Genomic DNA, 24,109 nt, shown 5'->3' on the forward strand with positions numbered 1-24,109 from the left:
CAGACAACATTCGTGTTCATATTATATGTGTTACATAGAATATCTTGAAGTTTCATTAGCACCGTAATGAGACACGTAAAATTTGAAAATAATCGAAAAAAAATATATGTAGAAATTGCAAGATATTTATTGCAAACGTGTATCTAGTAAAAAATTTGTATTCATTGTCATTTTAAGTATATAATAAACGTTAAATAAATATTGAGGTTATAAATATTGTAGGTAATGGACTATTTAAATATTTCTGTGATCTCCGCAAAATACATAGCTTGTACTAAATATCTTGCAACCGCTATATATATTTTGAGATTCGTTCCAAACTTTATAAATACAGTTATGATAGTCGACTCTCGTAACAGTGCTAATAAAAATTCAAAATGTTACATATAACACACATGATATATTCATAACAGATGCCTACAAGTGTTCCAATACTTTCAATCTGTATATCTGAATGTCTAATAACATAAAAGATTTCGTGTAGTATTCTTTGACGTTCGTTAGCTTGACGTCCAATCTTTTATCGAAAATATCGACCACTTGACGACATTCGTCTCATAGTGAACGCTGCCTCACTCGAGATTCAGTGAACGCAATAATAATTGCTCCGTGAAATCGATATAATGCGAGCCGGAAAAAACCGTCTCGATAAAAGGAAATATGCACGGGAATGGTCGAATGTGAATTCGAAGATCGAGTGGAGGTCGTATAAGTACAGCGAATACCCATTCATCGGTTTCTTCTCGCAGTAGACCGCTCTTTCGCTTTATGAGCGGCGAGGTAGAGGAGAAAAGGCTGCCATTGTCGACGGGTTCCACAATGTAAAGTAATGAGTTGCTTGATTCAACACAAAGAGAGGGAGAGATGCATTAAGGGTAAATATGACCTCAAAGAACTGTATGGAATCATCTTTCTCTGAAATATAACGATATATTGTGTTTGAAGATTGCGGTTACGATCTATGATTTTATTATCAACATATGAGTCAACGTCAACAAAATATGACGCACGAGCATGGAATAACTGTCATATAGAGTAAAACTGATGCTGTACAGTTTAGAATGATTTATAAGAATAATAGTATGTATTATTAGACTGTGATGTATGACATGTACAGTTTTTCGGTTTGCTTTTTATAAATGTTTATTAATGAAAGGTCTGTTTCATTGGGATTGATGGATTACCAGCGAGGCACGATGTCTCTGATCCTATTTTAGATAAATATTTGTAGCTCTACTTGGTTATTCATTTTCAAGATTGATATCGTACAACTTAAAGTAGCAACAGCGAACAATACATTCACTAGTAGAGTTTTAAAGAACTACAGGAATATTACTACAGGAATAGTGTTATCATAATGAGTCAAGTTAAATTTATATATAAGTCATAAAATCTACGTGAAAGATCTAAAATGTTCGAATATATGCTTCATTAACAGACTAATATATTATACAAACAAATATTTTTAATCGTTTCAATGAGAAAGTCGTTAATAAAACACTAAGAAATCACGAATAGTCAAACAGAATATTAATGATATAAAAATTACGAATATTTCAGAATCTATGTAATTTTAATACGCATTGAACGTTGTATCGATACTGAAAGCATGAAACTTTGTAGAATCTTTAGAATTTTTGTGGCCTCTGAAGTACACAGTCTTTTCATAAGATCCTCGACATTTCTAGGATGTTCAAAGTCCTTAAGACCTACGAAACCTCAAAGATTTTTTTGAACTCCGAGGCCTTTGGGTTCTTTAAGAACTTCAGCTTCACAGTATTCTTTGTGCTTATTAACAATACTTCACCATTAATACCAATTCTCATGGTTTGAATCTTTAATATCAGTTTCTGCGATTCTAATAATTTAGTAACGTTTGTCTTGCTGCTGACATTCATAGTATCAGCTTCTACAACATTATATATCTACGATATTAGTTTTCACAATTCTGATGACCTCGATATTCACTTCCTCAGTTCTAGTGTTCTCGATTATAACTTCTAGGATTTCAGTATGTTGGTATTTGTCTCTTACGATTCTGATATTGTCTGTATAGATTCTCCTGACCCTAGGATCTTCGATTGTTACAACTTGGATGTCTTCAATTTCGAGTCACGCGGACGTAGAATCTTGAGAATATCAATTTCCGTATTCCCATTGTCTCTACTATTTGTTCTCATAATTCTGATATTGTTATCAGTGCGATTTAATTCAGTTCTACTATCTATAGTTTTTAACACTAGAGTTACTACATTTCTCTAATCAATGAATATAATAATACACGTTTATAAACTTGAATTAAAAATTACACGAATAAATTTCATTATTTAAAAATAAATAAATTTAACAATTTATATTATCAAAATTTTGTGATCACTTTCTTGCAAACTTTTGATACCGGACACAACTAATTGTAAGATTAAATTCGTATAACCTTCTGTAATAATTAATCTTCATATCTTTCTTCAGAAAAAGAATGAAAAAGATCACGTCGAATATCGTAAAAAATTCCATTGTCCATCGAATTTTATGCCCGTGTTTGTACGCCTGTGTTTCTCAAATCGAAAAGTGTCGCTTCGCGTTGATTTTTCGATAAATGGCCAAACCTTGATATATTAATGATTCCGTTCTTCAGTGACATTGTTCGTATGGATCTATCACCGGGGATTTGGTAGTTCTCGGTCAGGGTATCGCTATAATACCCGAGCTACAGCACCCTTGCTTCACCTCTCGCTGCCCCTTAACAACAGTTCAATTAGTTCCGACTTAACGGCTTTCAGTTCCGGTGACTCGTGACCGGAATCTTGGACAATTATTCGTTGGGCGGAAACTGCGTAGCATGAATTTTCACCCCTCGCCGTATAAATCTTTTCTGGACACTAGAGACTTTCTCCTGGACGTGAACTTGTCTTCAAGCTTTAACACGCCCTAATGACTTCGCGCCATGATATTGTATAATTCATTCATTAAGCTTATATTAATAAAGTACTTAGTCCCTTATAACCAAAGATAGGTTACATAACTAGCGATTCATATTTGATAAAATATTAATCTTATTGGCTCAATAGGCAAACTGATCAACTCTACGTTTTATCAATTTCTTATATTTCATTACACAAGTATATGATTAATATTCGTTGCCAAAGTAAATTTAAAAAATAACGTTTACTGATACCACCACCTTTTCCTGTTTTTCGATTTATGAAATTGATCAATGTGTTTTTTGAACGGCTTAATTAGTCTGATAATTTTGATAAACATCAAAGTCAATAAACAGTGATATAAATTTACTAGATCAACAGTTATCCAAACTTAATAAAAAGCACAAGAAAACCTCGACAAATGTTTTTATTCATCCGTTGGAATTATCGATAATCAAATAATTAGAATTCCAGTAGATGTCTGACATGTACTGTATGCATTTTACTGTAACAAAGACGCGTATCATAAAACTCGTATAACATACCATGATTCTTCTAATATTCTTCATTCGCTATGATATAATATCACAATTTCATACGTAGATTAAATAAACGAACCTCGTGAGCACGCTTCGAATCCTCGCTGAAAATGCTTCACCGGAAAAGTAATAAACAGAGTGTGAGATGAACGGGTCCAGCTTACGCTCTCAAGCTACAGAGAATCATTAAGACGTCAAAAAAGCTTGCGTGTTGCGTCGTCGAACACATCGTCTCGCGCTGACGTATAGAAAAAGATCGAATATAGAAGAAGAAGGAGAAGTGGAAGATCATAAAATCAAGTATCCTGGAACGAAATGCAAGTTAGGGGTGGCTTAATGTGTTTGCGCGAAAGCACGAGTACCTATCCGGAAGCGTCTAGGAAATGAAATACCGTTGCGTACGTAAACGAGCTGTCAGAGCTTCTCTCGAGTAAATAACTAACTTTCTTGGCTCCGTATAGCGTCTTAAACCGTCACGAAGAGAGCTCGTTACGTGCTCGATGTCCTCCGTTTCGCAGCGTACTTCTCTATCTGCTATGAACGAGAAAGCTAATGCTCTGATTACGAAGCGTCTACGACTTTGCTGATTAGAATCGTCGAGTAAGTTATAATCGCCGCGCGATATTTGCACAATCAGATTTACAAACAGCGGTAATTACACGTGAGAGCGGTACTTGATGGAGCTGTAACTCGCCGAGCTTTCCTAGCCAGTTGCATTTTCGCACAGAAGCGACAATTCCACCGGAACTGCTTGCTTTCACAGAATATGTAGAACGTCCGGTAAATTTCTAGTACCACTTCGGAATTACTATACGTACCAATGCGATTGGTTAAATCGAAAATGGAAATACAAATTTGTCAGTTCGAGAGTTAACAGAGAACATGTCGAAAGTTGATATTTTGATAGGTAGGTAGTTTTAGGAAAAATATTTGATACATTTTTTTTTCATCGATCCCAATATTTTCGTTGAAATAGCGAAACCCCTCGAAATTGAGCATTCATATAGATTTTCAATACAAATTTTCAAGAAGAATATTTTGACATAGACCTATCGTGTAAATTAATGGAAGGAGCACAAATGTAGCTGGGATTTAAATTACTAAATTTAACTCGAAGGAAGAAAATCTCAGTGAAGATCGTTTTATATTTGTTGTCTTTAACAACTTTGTATTTCAAAACATGGAGTACAAAGCCTCATAAAGTGATAAGTCTATTCTGTACCTCGTCTGTATAGTGTCACATTTAGATATGTTTGAGACGTTTCTAGAAAATAACGTACAATGTCGTTTTCATGGAGAGAATATATCTGACGCAATGAGTATTTTATGAAGAAACGCCGCGCGAAGACGGGAGAAGAGTCAACGATTTTTCTAGTGGCAATAAAGGGACTCTCTGAGTCAAGCAAGACAAAGATTTATGGCTGGAACGTGATCTTATTTTGCCCGAGACTCAACGAAAATCGTTCATAATGGGGAAAATGAGACGCGAGTGGGAAAGCTTGTTATCGAGCTCAATTAATCGAAATACCGCGCGTTCTGAGCGATTCAAATTAACAACCGCTCTTTGTCAAACACGTGTCTCGTTACCTACTTCCAAAGTATTAATCGACAGAAAATTTGAGATCAAAGCCGATTGGAAACACTTTAAAACGAATTCTGATAATTCTCATTTTCCTTCGTAAATATTTTGACGAATCGAATAGACATGTTGTTTAAAGAGAATTAATGAAAACGAAAACGGTAATGATATCTCAGGATTTGTGAAATACGGGGAATCAGCAGTTATGAACCAGTCCATAGATGTCATCATATATCGAAGCAAAGAAGAGTATTAAATACGATTATCCGTAGCTGTGGGACTTGGCGCACCCTCAAAAGCAGTTATTAACCGTTACCATAAAAGAAAATAGAAGCTTACGTGCAGCTTCTGATAATAACGTGAACATGATATTAATTATTCTTTTTACGTAGCCCCTGGTCTGATCTCCAAGGATTACACATTACATCGCCAACACAGGTTACATACGATCAAATGGAGCAGTATTCGGATTACAGATCTATTCGTATAGTCAACGATCAGATATCTAGAATCGATTATCCAACTCTCTTTACGAGAATTAGTCCGTCTAATTAAAAGGTACGATAAGAGATTAGAGTAAATATCTCCAAAAATATGTCAACGTGCATCCTAGCGAATAATCGAACGAGAATAGAATTATTGTCTAGCAGTCACATAGAGAATAACTGAGTTACCATTATAAAATACAGTTTTAGAGAGGGTTTTACGAAACCGGACGATTAAAATTTCACGGGGAAAGTGCGATCCCGTGAAAAGTGAGAAGCGACGGAAAAGTTTAATTTCCTTGTTCCAGGTTTCACCAGCCAATGTCTAAAACTTTCTTGGCGGTTTAATTTTAACCATTGAAATTTGACAATGTGCGAACGCTCACACGTAGATACACACGCGTGCCGAACTCGTTGGCCAAGTTTTATTAAAATAGTTCAAATTCATCGTGGAATTTCAGCTATCCCCCTCGAAGAGCGATTCCCTCTTATCGTCCTGGATATCGTTGCGCGAACGTTCGAACGACGCGTCGCTCCATTCTTGACCGACTACCAACTGCTTTCTATCGGTGCGCCGTCGACGACGTGGCGGATCTCCTTTTCCTCTTCTGAAAACTTTTATTTTCGAGCTGCCAGCAGTAATCCATTCTCGACGCTTCAAACCAGGAATCATAACTTGGAAACCTCTCTTAATTCGCTGTCCGTATCCCGTATCGTCTTCCCAACGATTCTTCCTCTTATTTTCAAACGGATTACTCAACGTTCAAACTTTCTCCGATTCAATAAAAGAAATTGTCCGGCGTGTGGCGAGCGGATTTGTTAATTTAATGATTCTGCTTGAAGTGACAGCAGACGGCAAAAGTTTACCAGAGCCCTGGAGTTTCGCCGGTTCGGCACTGATAAGGAGCAAGCGACTAAAATTGGATTCATAGTTTACAGACTGCATTTCCGTCGAACTTAACTTTTCCATTTAAGAGGACCTCTCCTTTTCCTTTCACGGGCTAATTCCTTTCTAAAAACATCAATCTTCCAGGAGAGTTTAACTGGCTCTACGAACTGCTTAGATTTAACATTTCGTCAGAAAGTCCAATAGAAGCGGCCATTGGCCAAGCGGTGTAAATGCTATGAATGGAGTGGAATGGTCGAGAGATATACTTTGAGTAAAGTTGAAGTTTGTGCGAAACTACTCCGGATAAACTATTATGTCTGCTGAATATGATTTGCTTGATATGCTTTTGAGTATAAGAAAATAGATTTGTCAGATAAGTAACAAATTCCACATTTAATCCTAATGTGATTTTTTCGTGTTACAATCTTGCCACTGTTTCGATAAGTAAAAAATTTTAGGAAGGACTTTAACATAAAACGTAGGTATATTGATAATGAATCTTCCACATTTTCTTCTAACTTAAGGAATTTTTTAACGATAACAAAACATGATTGAATCGAATATGATTCTACTTTTCATTATGAAATTCTATTTCAGGTTCTACATTTCGTTTTCATAATACCACATTTTTGTAGACATGAAAATACTACTAAATTATAAAACTTAATACGCTTGAATTTAATCAATTAATAATATATTATTAATATTAGTATCTTAACTAATTAATGTAAATGATACAATACAAATGACTGTAATCATTCTATATCTCCAGATGCTAAAGTAATAGTTAAAAAAATGTCCTCAATCGCTAAATTTTCACTTCACAATATTCAATAACAACCAACCAAGAGAATGCTACAGCTGACACATCGATCAGTATCGATGCAAAATTCATAACAAAACCATTTTCCCTATTATTATCTTGTACAGTCCCCACGATAAGAATTCACAAAGGGCTACAAACGACTAGCAGGCTTCTCCCTTTTTAAAAGGGCGAAACACGGAACGTGCAAGTGATCAAATGACATATGATAAGATGAAAGGATCCGGGAATATCTGTTTCGAGGCAAAAATAAAAAACTGAAAGAAGCAGATACGATAAGAAATTGGGCGTAGGTCTGGCAGAGACGTGAGATTGTAAGCATGAGAGCAAGACGCAAGATTGCATATAGCGGAGTTTATGGTGAGATGCGTCCATGGTGCGAGTGGAAGACGGGGGTAGAAGATGTCGGAGGATGAGGGCCAGGCCAGAAGGACGGCTTATGGATTCTCCCCTTCCTTCATCCGAACTTTCGCGTGGTAACCCTTGGTATAAAAGGCTGGGTGGTGTCAGGACAGTTAGGTCGTCGACGTGACCCGAGAGTTCGCCTGGAACAACCTCCATTTGTACGGGGAATTACATCCGCGTATGAAGAAAAGTATCTCTATAGCGTTCTGTAAATCCAGAGGAAAGAGAAAGAGGGAAAAATGGTTCACCAAGAAGGATCACCGAAGAGAGAGGTCAAGGTAGGATTAAGATAAAAATTGAACGATGGATTTAATAAGAGAATTTTGTACGTGCCGACGCGTTTCGAATAAAAATAAATACGTTGCGTTTTGTCAATTTGATTTCATATTTTTCCAGAATCCTTAATTGAATGGTGAAATTTTGTAAAATTTCTTTCCATAGCGTCTGATCATCGTGAACAGAATAAAAGGATTTATTTAAAATAAAAATATATATATATAATATTTGTCGAAAATTTCGAGTAAGAAAAAACAACATTTAGCAATGAAACACAGGGAACCGATAAAATAAATATCAGTTAAATCGCGGTTAAAAATTCAAACAGGAACGTTACCAAAATTTTTATTTGTTCTGCAATTTTTATCTTTCCACGTCAAATATATTTTGTAAAATATTCAATTGGATCTTGACAAGTGACATAAACATTTAGCAATATTGGCATCGCTTTTTGTTATTGTTTAACCGAGCAGGGATAGCTTCTGGCATTTTGTTAAAGTTTTATCAAATGATCACTTGATTCGACATTTTATTTTCACGTTCATCCGTAACTGTGCTCCGACGTAAAATGCACCCGCTTTTTGTCGTTACACGAATCCATAAATGAGATCACGCGCGTTTGTACAAAAAACGACACGGATTTAAGTTCCAAAATGCCACCACATGAGAATGTATAAGTAGTGAAAAATCTCTAACAACGAAGACCGAGATCCAAACACTTGATATACTGTTCTATTCATTGAACACGCTACGACTATACAATTTATCGTCTATCGAAATATCGATTTAGAATGAATAGTGTTTAATGTCGTATTAAAGTAGAATCGCGTCACGAACGAAGAGCTCAAACGCGTAATATCATCGCAATAATTCAATGGAACGTGCAAAATGATCTGCATAATCGGAGAATAGAGCGGTACGGAAAGTGGCGTTAGGTAGGATTGATTACTTCCAGCGTGATATTGCGCGCTTATTTAGCATCCATCACCATTTGTTTTCTTTCGGTATAGTTCAACAAACCCGCTCTAGTCTGATAATAGTTACCATATCGATGCACATATGCTGTTGACTTGCCTGAATATGTATTAACACGGAATCCATAACTTTAGTATCGCAAATTATCCTCTACCTATCGAAGATAGATGAATGGAAATAATTTATTCCTTAATCAAAATTCGATTTTATCCATTTGATTATGAAAGAAAAGGAAGTAGGAAGCAGTCGAAAATTTTGTATTCGTCTTGTGAAACTTCAAAGCAACGAATCTTAACCCAAGTTGATCTAATATCAAGGATCGATATAGTAGAAGTTAGTTAGATCTATAGAAATCCAACAGATCTTCCATATTATTTTTCAAGGTACTTGTTCCTCGAAAGATTAATCCGCTGGAACATAAACCCAGTGAACGTAAAAATATACTTCTTCGAGAATCGCATTACACGCTTCTATCGAAGTTCAACAGGCTCGAAAAACGGCGACATGTATGGGAATTACGGTTTGATCGATGGTTACAGGCATTTCAAGGTGGCACGTAATATGCTCGCGAATGGAAAGGAGGGCTGTATTCTACAGGATTTTCCGAACCGCCATACGGCAACTTACCCCTTCGAGTCCTTACAACCCTTGTCTGATCGCAACCCCTCCCTGGTGTGATTTTTAATGATCGCTGTTAGGATCTTTGTCTGTGACAAAAGTAGTAGCCATCGCCTCGCTACTACGACGATTTATGAATGAAAGAGAAATATTGCCGGTATGTATGAAAACCGGCGCGAATTGAGAGATCTATCGCGTTGACGGACATAAAACATTTATTTGCTCGGACAATACGTTAAACAAACACGACCATTCGGTAAACTTGCTTACGCGTTATCTGGCCGTCGCGTGACTACAGCTGTCCATCACGGTTGACAGCATTATTCGCCAGATTCTATCGTCGATATCGCTTCTATCTTCCGCGAGATAATCATCGCGGCCATTGTTAATTATCAATATATGATCGACCGCGAGCGAACTTCGAAGAATACCATGGATATTTCGCGACCGAAAGCTGATAGCTTGCGGTAGTGGAAAATATTTTCAGCGCTGCAACGCTGGAAGTGACGCAGAGGACAGGGTAAACAAAGAAACGTCAAACGAATGATTGGTACATAACAAACGAGAAGACAATCACAATGCACTAGGCTTGAAAAATCAAGCAAAACGCAGAAATAAAAATTAGATATACGCAATAAGAAAGATTAGACGCGAGCGAAATAAAAGATCGTCCAATTTTCCAATGGGGGCCCTTCAAAGACAGCCAGCACATGCTTCTGACATGGTCATAAACAATATCAACAACCATCGTCGCCCCCATTCGTCTTTTCAGACACAATTAGATCCTTCCCAGCCTGGTTGGAACCTTTGATCTTCATATCCGTGATATATGAACTCCGTGTCACGTTTATCGACGTTAATCGTTCACTCTCTCCAGTCTAGAGAAAATATTTTCTTTCTACGACGATAAAGAACTCGATCGTGAGTCGTGTTAAGCTAGAATTTCCTATAAGCATCCAACATATGTCTTCGGATACTTTTAGTTTGATACAGCGTTCACACAGGAAAATTTCCTGTCAGTGTGAAGCGGTCGTATTACAAGTACATTGAAGAAGTATAATATTTAAACGATCTTCATTTATTACATTCACACCAAACTATACATCCGACACTTGTAGACAATTCTATTTATAGACACTGGAGACATGTGTAGAACTTTGATACAATTTGTAACTCGATCAATATATCTATTTATTTCTAAAGGCAACACGGTACTAGGATAAATGTGGAAATGTCGGGCAAACCGATTGTCGGCCTCCTGCGAGGTTTCTACGCACAAACACCATATTTTACAGTATCAATCATAGAATGCAATAAACGGGTCCAACGAAGGAGAGAGCAGCGTTACGTTGCTAAGATACAGAATCGGTTAATGGCACTATTATGTCTAGGCTGGCCAAACTCTAGCGAGGCAGGGCCCACCACGGGGGTGGCTGACAGAAGGGGTGGCAGGAAGGGTGGACGGTTGGATGATGTCGTCGCAACGTGCTACCAGCTGTGACTTATGACGTATCACGGCGAACGAACAACGCCAGGCACCCCGTTGGTGGGCTTCAAAACTGAGCCTCGCGCGTTCAATAAGCCATGATTTATCGAGAGGCGCATTACGTGCAAGCTTTAAATTCTTTTTTGTAGTAATAATACACCGGCCAAGTGTGTTCCAAGTATATAATACAGAGAAAAGAGAACGACGATGAAATCGTAGAAATGAGAAAATAACTTATAGCTATATAGCGCGAGATTAATTCGGGGCAAAGGTGTGTCGCGGGCGAGTTCCCGAGAAACTCTCGACACCGATTCTAAACCGAGTTCGCTTTGATTCAGCGCGATAAATTCTAATGGTACACGATGAACGATAGGATTACGTGACGTGGAACGAAGAACGGCCAGGTTAGTAATCAACGAGATTTCAGTTGCTTCCGAGAATTCGTCGCGACGCGAATTAACAGAGGCGGGGAAAAGCTTCGCGCCGTGATATTAATGCATTACTTTAATTATGAAATATACTGCGACTAGAGAAACGTTACGACGATTAAGTAAATAACCCGTATTTCATTATTACGCTCCTAATGCGACGAAACGTTACGAGCTACATACATCGGCCGCATTAACGTAACGAAATCGCTGACGAGATATACGACACGTGAAAATCTCGCGATGAGTCATAGTCGCAAGATTAATTACCCTTTCGCTGCTACGTTTGCAATAAACATTACCTGATCGTTGATCAGAAGACATCAATCTTGATTCGGGGATAAATGAAAATGTAAAATTCTTTCAACGACAGAGTTCGAGAGGGACCGCGTTCGGACGATAGTCTAGTCCAGTCGCGAGACACTTTCATTATGGTATATCATCTCGCGACGCTGCGTGATCCGATTATAGCAATTCTCGCAGACGAATCGAATCACGGACGGAAATAAATTTTCTGTTCGATACGATCGTCTTTGCCTACGTTCGTACGAAGGGTGATATAAAAACGGCAGCGATACTGGAATATTATCGGCAGATTAAACCGCCGTTCATTTGCACGTCTGCTACTTGAAAAGTAATTACCTCGTTGTCATCGACAGACCACCATTGAGCCACGGGGAGGCTCAACAGCTGCGAGGGTGAACCTCTTCATTATTTTCCAATACCTTTGCACTCGAGGCTGCTATCTCTCAGAACATAAGTGCCGGCTTTATATTCGGACGAACGGGTAAGAGTTTCGAGAAATTAGCTGAACAATTATGTATTATATCCCGTTACTCGTGAAAACAACCTAACCTCTTCGAGCGTGATTCCCGAGTCTCGATGATCTCTTGTCTCGTCCCTCCTAAAATTGCTAAAATAGGGATCGAATAAAAGAGAAGGAAAATCGACAATATAGATATTTACAAATATTCAATCCACTGAATATCCATCGAAATGGAAAGTTGAACGTACGCGGGAGATAAATTGAATCTCAAAGTTTTGATAAGGAAAATATGTTCAAATATTTTTATAGGTTTAAAAGCGGCTTTTATAAATCATTGATGAGCATTTTAACAGCTGTTGAGGAGAAGTTGTTCATCATATTGCGTATGTAAGTATCAGTGACCGTGTTTATATTCGCATTAGCAATATTAATAGCCATAATACCTGCAAATAATCACGAGCAGAAATAATGGATTGACTAATCGGTGTTAGTAACGCAATTTGTAAACCAATATACTAAAATAAACGGCTATCGTATTCAGTTAATGGAAACAGATCCGCTTGAATTTCCAAATGAAGTTGGAGATAACCAAGGTTTGGTAAATAGCTATACATAATCAAACTGATAATTAACAAAAATAAAAAGAACTATGATAGAAAACTACAACGAAACTTCCTTTTCTTATCCTTTCCTTCTATTTTTCTACATTTTCTCGTTTTAAGCCAAACACAACTAAGTTAATATTAATGCATACGATTTCCGACTTTAGCTATATATTTAAAAAGGTTCGTCACTGAAAATTTAAAAAATCTAATATATCAATTTTTCGTAAACATTCTTCGTAAAAAAGTACAATCCTATCCCTATAAATTATTAAACAAGCAAATTTTAACATCATACATGTAAATTTGTACAACAACAGACAATTTGTGAGAGACTAGAGAAACATTATGAAGAGCCGTCGTAACTCGTGAAATTTCAGACAAAGCTAGTGTGCTTCAACACTACGCCACGTAACATAATTCCGGATTATCGTTTAACCCGTTAATTCGGAAATATGGAGCGAATTGCGTCAATGGGGAGGGGCTGAAACTTCTCGCAAAGTTCTCTTGTTTTTCGCCTACGCTCGCGATAATTCTTCAGCGAGGATTATGTGCGGTACGTCTGTGTAAATCGGAACCTTTCTACTGTTCCCAAACGGTTCGTGCCTTACTCTCACTCTCCTACGCCTTCTCGCTGCGTGTTATCCCTACTTCAGCTTTCTTATCCACCCACTCTCTCTCTCTCTCTCTCTCTCTCTCTCTCTCTCTCTCTCTCTCTCTACCTAGTAAGCTCGTTCGAGCTTTCTCTCGTTGCTGAGTAAACGCTTCAAACATGCACACTTTGAAGTCGGTCGCTGGTTAAATAGCCCAACGGCCAAAGCAGCCGTGCGCACACCACGATGTTTTGATTCGAAACACCCTCGGACTGTATTTAGAAGAGATTGCACGTTTGAACGGTGGAGATTGCCGGCTTCCCGAATATTATTAGCACGTTTAAATAGAACACGGTCCAATATACGCGATAGGTGTGGGAAGTGAAAGGGTAAACGTGACCGATCGCGCGACAACCGGTATTTAACCGATAGGAAATCCTGCAATTTCGTAGGATGGGAAACTGGAACTGAAATCAATGTCTACGAGCGTCCACGTGCATACAAGATATCGTTAACGGATATTAAGATGAGAATAGAAATTATAGTTGGGAGAATTAGTTGAGGAAATTGTAACTGTGAAACTGCAATCGGCAGAGACGAGCAGAGTTTGGACGATTAAAAATCTCGGTACAAATAGTTATATCGCGAAGCAACTGCTGTAGCAGAAAACGGGGCGAACTGGTTTTCGTACGATCAGCAAAGTTAAGCTACAGTGAGCACGGTTTAGCTTACATGCTATAGAATTACATGGGTGACTATTTGGAAACTCTGCGCTCTATGCTCGGTGGATCGAAACCGATTCTAAATTCTACGCTCTCCGTTAAAACCCCAATGGAAATTGATATCGATTTACACAATGAGAGAAATATCCAATGAACGATGAATTTTATAAAAAATATAAAGGAAGATTTCAGCTTAATCTTATTATGATGTTATTCCAAGTTCCTTCTGCCTAATCTTGCTTTCGTTTCTTCGAAAATGTTTCCTTATTCATAAAAAAAATGAATATGATATTTATAATCTAAGTTTACATTATCTTTATGTTTGTCTATTTGAATTAGAGAGTGTATTAGAAAATAAGAAACATGATTGAAAGAAATCTCAGAAATACTAAGAACAATTCGAAAGCTCAATCCTACACGTAATTAATTTCCATTTTCAGTGTTTCCGAAAGATCATACATATGCAGTATTTACTTTTACTCGCAGTCAACTATAAAAGAACTCGCATAGACACAGTTACCAATCTGAATGCTCCCTCGCCAAGTGTAGCACATAAATGTGGTTAAGAAAGAAATTCGATTAAATCACTTGCCTGACAGATTCTTTTGAAATCGCTGGTACGACATTAATATGCCGCAAGCGTAACGAGCACGTCGCGAGATAAGATCGAATGATGCATCCCATGCTTTAAAGCCCCAGGACCATTGCATTCGAACGCAATCGCGGTCCTTTATGCGTCCTCTGATGCGATTAGATGAGAACGAATAGTTGTTTCGTGTAGGGTACTTGAACTACGAGGGACGATCTCTTTGTGGGGAAGTTTATCGCGTAAGCACAGAATAAAATGACATTGTGAATTTTACGAAGACTGTAATTTAGCCGTTGCCTCGATGTACAATTATGTTTTCAGACGTAATATATTACAAAACATGTATTTTAGAGCGTGTAAATACAAAGATTTCTATATTATTAAATCGTATTAATTATTAAATTATATTGTCAGGCAATTTTAAATTAAGATATAATTACAGTGATTGACATCCATAGTAAACACAATGAATCTTGTTTATTAGTCGTATAATACACGTGAAAATTTAATAAACGGCTATATTACTATTTAATTAATAAATTAACGAGCACTCTCCAATTACAATTATGAATGACAAAAATAGACGATGAATTATTTCAATAAATTAAACTCAATTGAGATAATCACCTTCATAAGTGTTTGCAAATATTATCAGATGTATTCGAAGTACACATCTCGTTCAACGATGTAGTTATTAATGTTTCCTTGCCGCAGCAGATCACTTGACCTCGCTGTTGCGCAACATTTGCAAAGGAAATCCTCGACCTCGAAAATAGAATTTCATTTTTTTGATCAAAACGAAAGTTGGAATGTGTGTAGACATCTAGTATCTCGTGTTTATTAATCAATTTCCCGTGTATTTATTATTCATCGAATGTTTTTCTTTTGTTTCATTCGTTTACTCTCTTATCACTTGAAACTGAACGAAACGTGAATGTAGTAAAAAGTTATACAATGGTAATGAATTAAATAATTCACAACATATTATTGGAATACACGAATAAAAGATTCAATCAAAATCTTAAACGTGATTAAAAATACATGCAATTGCAGGAATTTATTAAAATATTCTTTCGTGCTCATTAGGTATTTCTATAAAATTGGATTTATAACAAACAAGTACTTGCGAGAATTATGCAATTGTTTGCACAAACGGCGCATATTTAACAAATTACATTCTGCAAGCTCGATTATTTCACATTACACATGTATAATGTTGCATGATCAATGCTTTAATGAGAGTGAAGTTTCATTAAGAGTATTAAATACTCAACTGCAATCTTCTGAAATCTGTTTCCACGTGATCGAATTAGTTGTCTCGTTAAGCGCAAATGCAATTTTCCGCGCTGAAGTTTCGTGCGGCGAACGTGGTAAAATTTTTGATAAAATTAAAAGTTCATTATTCAATGTATGACAACAACACGGTTCTATAATTGTTTGTTATGTCAGATAATTATTGTTTACGTTTCATTATCTATAGACAAATAGATACGAAATTAATATAATACATTTATGCTAGAAATTAAAATACTGTAATAAAGTTTGCTCTTGACCAATTATATAAAATTTCCTTTCTCTCAGCTAATGAATTTTCTTTTGATGCAATGATAACGAATCCAAATCCAGAATTAATTTACGATACAAAGGCATTAAATTATAAGAGATAAAGGAAAATAAGCAAAATTTTTAAATAAAATAAATTCAAACTTAATTAATAAGTTTACGGATTGTTTCTATATTAGTTCATTTAATATTTCATACGAAGCATACGGAACATCCTATTAATGGTTATCGACAGTTCCAATAAATTCTATTAGTTTTACACCGTACACTCATAAAGAACGGCAACAAGAAGCGGCCGTTATTGCTTACGAGAGAACATCGCCTGTAGAACGTGATCGTCAGACTTTACAGGGCGAAATATACGCGAAAAGTTAGTCTTTTCCCAGCAGAGAAGGCACGAGAAGTAATTTGAAGCGAGATCGAAGCGAAGCTTTGATTACCAGCTTGACTAACGAGACTTCGTCCTTACTAGAAAACGGGAATGGCGGTTCGTTCGTTCTCAGCTACCTATCTCCAGAGAATCGATTTAGCAACGGCAGTACCATCGTACCCCGCCGATTCTTCGACAATGAAAGATCGATTTCACATTTGTAATCGGGCGAACGCGACATCAACTACCGCCTTCGCCTCGCAAAGTCCGAGAAAAGGAAGGAAAAGAGAAGGAAAAAGTAGTCTAAAGTAGTCAACGCGATCGAAAACGAAGAATTAACGGAAGCCATTGTTAACTTTAACGTAATCGACGAAACGAGAATTCGGTTGGTGAATTCAACAGGGAGTGTATCGATACGGATCGATGTGCTTCTCTAGTACGCAGCTACGGAGGGAGAACAACTCGAGAGAGGGAAACACTTGAAGATTTTCAAACGAATTCGCCCGACTTCGATAACTCAGTTACAAACTCTGGGTTTCGATTAAACGAAATATCAGGAAACCGTTTGCGTGTGGGCGAGTGCATTCGTTGGGCAACAGAATCGGGAATATTCGCTTTTCTATTAAAAAACCGGCGAATATAATTTTCTGAACGGAACCTCGACATTGGTCAACGATGCCACCGAGAATTTTATATAGCGACGGCAAAAAGTTTCGTTTGGCTCGTAATTGAATTCGTTCGCGACCAACGAATCGTATAAATATTGTTGCTCGCGAACGATTCGAATATCGAAAATATTTTCATATCCCAAATATTTTTCTTTCCCCGGGAACGCCACGCTCGCATTAGATGCTGTAAAAACCGCGTAGAGATATTCCATCGTGCGCAGTGGAAAAGTTTTTAACTTTTTGTCGTTCTTCGTTAGTAACTCTATGGACGAACGTGCGTCGTAATATATGTTGATACTGCATGTATAATGAACGTGCCAGCCAGGTGTGTGTATCGATTACTTCGAACATTCGGTTCGCGATATTGAAGTAAAAGGATTATGCATATCAATGGCACCAATATTCGGTTACCCGGGTATTCTGACCTCGGCGCGGTCCCAATCCATCGGTGAATCGGAGAAGGGCTGTAAAAGGTATAAATAGACCAAAATTTCAGATCCTCTGATTATCTGGCGAATGGTTTGAAAACGAAGTACGGGAATCGACTATTCCAAAATACTAGTTTTATTTAAGCAGATTATTACTATAATGCGATTTACGAATATAAATGATCGTCTCCCTATTTATATGTTTGTACTACTATATATACTGTATGACGACATGCCGGTTTAATTATTGGTATTTGGATCCTGTACTAATGGATGCAATATTATTTGACGTTGCTAAAATCTGTTTGAAATTAAATGAAATATAAATTCAATTTAAATAACGACAAATTTTTAAAACAAGATAGGATAACAACGTACACATATGTCTCGTTAAACTTTAATTTGTACAGTTAAATAGAAATATATTAACAAACATTTTAATTTGATTTTATAATTCGTAATCGTGAAATATATGATTGACGACTACCGGAATATCGTCCGTTATATGATAGTGAAATGACAATGTTTGTAACATCTAAAGTATTCGAGAAGTAACAGTCACAGATTAATGTTAATATTACTAAAAATATTTCTCAAACAATTGTTTCTATATTTTTTGCTCTAAAACGTAAAAAAATTGCAATAACTGTCTACATGTTTTTTTGTAACACAAACGGCCGCCAACTTCCTGCGCGCAAATAAAAATAAAAAGTACATCAAGCAACACAGTGATTAAACAACGAAGGGAGAAAACAGAAAGAGAAAGAAAGAGAGAAAACCCGTTTAAAGGATGTTGCAGCGAATAATGGAAAGTCTGTCGACGTTAAAGCGATCGACGGAATAAATAACTGATGGTAAGCGCACAAAGCGTGTACTGCGCGACTTCACATGTCCTGTAAAGGTATATACGCGGCGGTTGCAAGGACGCGAGGCTAAAAGGTAGTCACCGTAGGGATATATTCTTCTTCCCTTCCCACTTTTCGTATTTCATTCTCAGTCCAGGCTATGAAAAGCTTCGATGCACGCCGCCCGGGATGGGGCCATTTAATACATAGGTACATATGTCAAGCAATAAGCGAAGTAGATACACTGAAATCTCATATTCGCCCCGAAGCATCTCCACCCTTTCCGCCAGTAGAAAGGATATCATTTCAATAGATGCTACTCGCTCCTGTTCATCGACTGACAATCTCCCATCCACGAATATCGTCCCGTTAGTGTAAAATCAAACGAGAACCTAGGCAACATTTTATCAAGGATCACGTCGATCAGTCACACCGTTTTCTCTGCATCGATTTTGTCACGGTATCCGTTGCTATATAACCAGCAATATTAACTAATAATTTTCCTGGAATTTTCTACGATCGTTGACATTAATGCTTGGAATTTTGCGTGATAGAAGTTTCGTAAATTGGACCGTTGTTAACGGTAAAAGTAAACTTTTACTCTTGCACATATTTTAGTAGCGCTTTTCGAACAAACTCTTTATACAGGGCTATATGAATAGATGAGAGATATAGTTATGAATTTGCGAACGCATATATCGCCGTGTCATCGAAGTAGCTATTTATTAACGAGATGAATATGTAAATGATGTATATTATGAATATGTAAATAAATGGATCTGAACCTTCAATTATCGCTTCGATTGTCCCGAAATAATGTTTTGAGATACCTTGAAGAGTTTTAAAAGCATAAGCCATAAAGGTATAAGAGTGTTTAAATAAAATTCATGAAACCATTCTAGAGAATAGTCGTGCAATCTAAGAGATATCGTCAAAGGAACATTCACGTAGCGCTTTCCTTTTCTGCTATCGCTTACAAAAGAGTCCCAGCAGACTGTCCCAGTTTTCAAAATCACTTTAGATGCTTAAAACCTAATCCACTCTGTCCGTAAATGACAGAGATCCGAGGAACAAAAGCATCGAGATGAATACAAAAAAAGAAGATGAGAACAAAAATGGAAAACGGTACACGGAGGAAAAGTAAACCAGTGGAGACTAATTCCAGAGGAAAAAGGCGAGATGCAAACGTGTCGCCGTAGGCGCACTGCGACATTCTTGGGTAAACACGGTGGTTATAGATAAAAGCTTTCAGGGTTTCCCGGATGTTTTTAAATATGGGTTAGTCTCAAGCATACGACAACGAGAAAATAAGACGAAAGATACTTCGTCCTTGTTATTCGAATATATTGCTTGGAACCAGCTAGATATCGAAAATCACGTGTTTGGATAAATACTTGAATTCAACATTACCGTATTAATATATTTTTATCCAACAATTGATTTTTTATGAATTCCACGATTTATTTCACGATTTCAGGAATTTCTGATTAAAATACAATACAATCATATCCAGTCGAATTCGATTAAAAAACCATTTTACGAGCAACGAAAAATAAATCCCGTGTGTTATTCCAGGAAAAATTCCCAAATTGATTGATCAAGATATTGAAAAACTTTTTGTATATTTTACCGACTAATATTTCCCACAATTTATGTAAACGAAGAATTTAATAAAATATTGCTACATCCAAGGCACGCGTTACCTGCATTTGATATTTGTTTCATTTTTCTAACGATTAATATACATTTATATGTAACAGCGAATTAAAGGATTTGTCGTTTATGTACGATCTCTTAATTAACTCAGGTAGCTTATATTTTACGTGTTAAAATTTCTCATTTAACCCCGTGTGAGAGAATCACGAAGCTAAATCTCTCGAGCTCGTTTGAGAAAGAAAGAAAGGTAGGCATGCTTAAGAGGGACTTTCGTTTAATTAGAAATTTCCATACCTCGAAGATGTCGTGTTCGGCAACGCGTCCCGACTTCCAGCGGCGTCACTCAATTATGCAACGTTAGTGTACCATTTGTGACGGTGTATGATTAATTAATTATGTAACGTAATCAAGGTAACGCGTTTACACGCCAAAGCCCGTTCCACTTGTACGCATTATCGATGCCGTATCTGGTGAAGAACACTGTCTAGCAACGTTTTCGACGTACCGACGTATCGTTGCACTGGCATAACGTCGCGAGTCACGTTGCATCAAGAAACTAGCTGCACTGTTCGAAACTCCCGCCACGCTCTCACGCGGTTGTTCCTTACACCGGCTGTCACGTAAACATCACACCGTTACTCGACCACAGACACGTTTCGCGATAAATCAACACGACCTCGTAACAGCGTGTCGCGAACTCATTCTACGAACGCAGCGGGTGCCACGTAGAGAAGAAAACAAAAACAAGAGTCCCCCCCCCGGCCGGCAGCGACACTCGATCAGCCGTCAATGTCACGAATCAGCAGCGATCTTTGTCTTCGAGAATGTCAATTTCTCGTCGACTGCGTATTTACCATATACCAGCTTCATGCTCTGACCGCGACTCCATTCACAAATTCGGAATCCTCGTTCGCACGAAGCGTCATAAATCCTCTCAACGAAATATTGTTGCCTTGTAACCGTTTAGTCCGGAGCAATCGCCGACAGACAGCACTGAAGCATGAATACCGCGAGAACCACACTGAACTTAACCTCGATTCGAGTTCGTCGTAGAACACACACTCGACGTTCGACAAATCCGAAGGCTACGATGTCGCGAATATTCTCGTGGCGAGGACACTTCGCGACACGATGTGCACATGTGACCGTACCGAAAGTGGGCCACTCGTCGAATTAACCAGAAAAACGGCACCAGTAAACCCGCGCGTTATTATTCGTCGTTCGATAATGATTTCGCGAATATATGGCTCAGCGCAGAAGCAAAAATTCGTAGGCTCTTGTACGATCGTCGAACGACGAAATAGCAAAAGGCACGGAGAGAAAAGGCGCGGAAACCCTCCGCTCGCGAAACGGCCCGGTGACTGAATCGAGCGGTGGACGAGGGACGAGCGACGAGGAAAACAGGCGAGTCTGTCGAAAGGGTGGGGGTAACTGGAAAGGGTGGCTGAAGATACACCCATGCTTTACGCATGCGTATACCGTTCCTTATTCCTTCTCGCTCCTCGTTCGACTGTCCTTCACATTTTTGTTCTCGCTTCCGTCTACGCGGTTACGCTCGTTTCCTCGCTTCACCTCGCTCGCACACCTTCTTTCTCGTCGTTTCATCCTGGATCGTCTTTTCTCTAGCTCTTTCTCTCTCCCTCTCTCTCTCTCTCTTTCTCTTGATCACTCTTCGTAGGCGTACACGGGGTTCTTTAGGCTCGCTACGTGCCTTTATTACTGGCCATTATTTCCCCGGAATGTTGTTAACCGTAACACTACGAAATGATAAATTAATTTGTTCTCGTAGCGGCCTAGGCGGGAAAGTGTATCACGCCAAGGAGGGCTCTGCGCACGTTTTCATAGACGGGGAAAGTTATAGGGTGTGCGGGAAGATACAGTCGCGAGGAGGCTCGATATTGCCGACGAAGACTCGAGTATTCCGTCGATGTTACGTTTCAATTTTTTCCCTCGAATTCGCAGCTCCGCGAATGGATTAATTCGCATGATGAATTTCGTACGTATATGAGTTACAGTATAAAATACAGTAAAGTATAAGAGAAAATTTGAATATTCCACGTAAAGTTTGTATAATTCAGTTTGTAGATTATATATTTATTTTGTATCTGTTTATGGTTACTTAGAGTTTGCATGAAAATCCTGATGATATCTTGAACATTAATTTTTTATAAGCGTTAGTTATGAAAAAGCAAGAAAATTTTGCATGGAACAAAATAGATTATTTAAACGAGATTGCTGTGCTGTCATGTGAAATAAAGATAAGAGTACTTCCGCCGAAATATGGAAAAAGTAACTGTGTACTGTAAGAAGGCAAGAAAATATAAAAATTATCTAAAGCAGAGCATAAAGTACGATATAAATATATTTTTTATAGATATTAGAAAGCATTATAAATACCTACTATAGTGTAACCGTAAAGGCTTGATTAAAAAAAAAAAGAATACGTATACCTTTGACGACTATAAAAAAATTATTTTTCCTGATCCTATCATCCATTACACCACGCCAAGTAAATTCCACGCGATTACCCAGCAAAGCAAGCGTTTTTATATCTATTTTTAAAACGAAGCTATTACAATAAAGCCTCTACCTAAAACCATCGATTATCATAAAGTTCCGAATAAAATGCTGAAATCAACTCGTATAAAATCCTCTATTACTCCATATCATCCTAATTGAATGTTTCTATAGTACATTTAATATTCGTTACTTCTTTTTAAACGTGATATGTTGATATTGTTTCAATATTCTATCGTACGAGCTTATCGGCACGAAAAATACAGGACCATTAATAACGAATAACTGGACTGGGGTAAAATCTAAACGATCAAATAGTACTTTCTATCGATAAATGAGGTCGATTAAATCAATTCATCTGCTCTATTCGGGTATCGATAGTGACCAGTTTCTGACTCGGTAAATCGCACGATACGGCCGTGATCCACGTTCGCATAGTTTGTAGCAACAACCGGCTCGTTACCAACATGTTCAGCCAAAGCTGACAATAGGACTTCGTCCAACAGCACCTCTCTATGTTCCCCGTGGCTCTTGTCCGCCGTATATATGAGCGTGATAATCGTAATACAACGGATGAAAGACCGGACGCATAATAGTGACAGGGCTGAGAGCGTTAGTCGCGGTTGACGGAACGTAGTGCGTGTTGTTCCGTTCTCTGTAATCGATGGCTTGTCACACAATCGCGTTATCACTTTTCGTCCCGTAGCACGCGGAATCGTGCAGTACCGCAAATGTAGGAATACTGCGTGGCAACGCGTGTGCACGAGATTTTATTGCTTCCACCGATATCACTTTCGAATGAGCACATCGCATAAATTCGCGTCCAGCTTAAACTATGACGAGTGTTCCTCGATCGTGATCACTGACTCCCGTGTTTGACTATCGATACGCTTCGATTCATAGGATGAATCGTTGATAAATACCAACCTACGACGATATAACGTTTCTAATGCGTTTGGTTATTCCACTGCGTATACATTATGTATCGTAAGTGCACACGGATGGGTACATTGAACAAGCAAGTGGTTTCATTATTAGCCAATGCAATTAACAAGGCAATGTCTTTAGGTCAGAAAATCATTTATGTTAATGAGCTACTGGTACGGTATACATCTGAGTACGCGCGCGATCTGTGAAGGTAATTCACAATTCAAAAGGTAGACTATCCTGGGTCCAGGGAATTTCGAACGGTTGGCGTAAATATTTTACACTTTGCAAGAGTTTCGTTAACGTAAGTATACGACGTACTGGTTTTATTATATTGAGTAACAATTTAGTTTATCTTCGTTTAACTTATTTAATTAATTAACTTTATTTAGTTAATATAAATAAAGAATTAAATAAAGTATCTTGTAACTTCTACAAA

At 37.8% G+C, this 24,109-nt stretch overlaps 1 protein-coding gene across 2 annotated transcripts in view; it reads right to left on the bottom strand.

Moving 5' to 3' along the window:
* Sema2a (Semaphorin 2a) overlaps positions 1–24,109 on the bottom strand; it is a 558,354-nt gene that overhangs the window by 440,588 nt on the left and 93,657 nt on the right. The window contains exon 1 of one of the 2 annotated variants that reach the window (XM_069132505.1): positions 20,521–21,580. The exons of the other annotated variant lie outside the window; for it this stretch is intronic. The gene's annotated coding sequence lies outside the window, so the exon portion shown is untranslated. Of the gene's footprint in view, positions 1–20,520; positions 21,581–24,109 lie in introns of those variants that run through there. 2 annotated transcript variants of the gene reach the window in all.

The sequence above is a fragment of the Bombus flavifrons genome, chromosome 2 (genome assembly GCF_040668555.2).
Source record: "Bombus flavifrons isolate JBK064 chromosome 2, iyBomFlav1_principal, whole genome shotgun sequence".
Taxonomy (NCBI): domain Eukaryota; kingdom Metazoa; phylum Arthropoda; class Insecta; order Hymenoptera; family Apidae; genus Bombus; species Bombus flavifrons.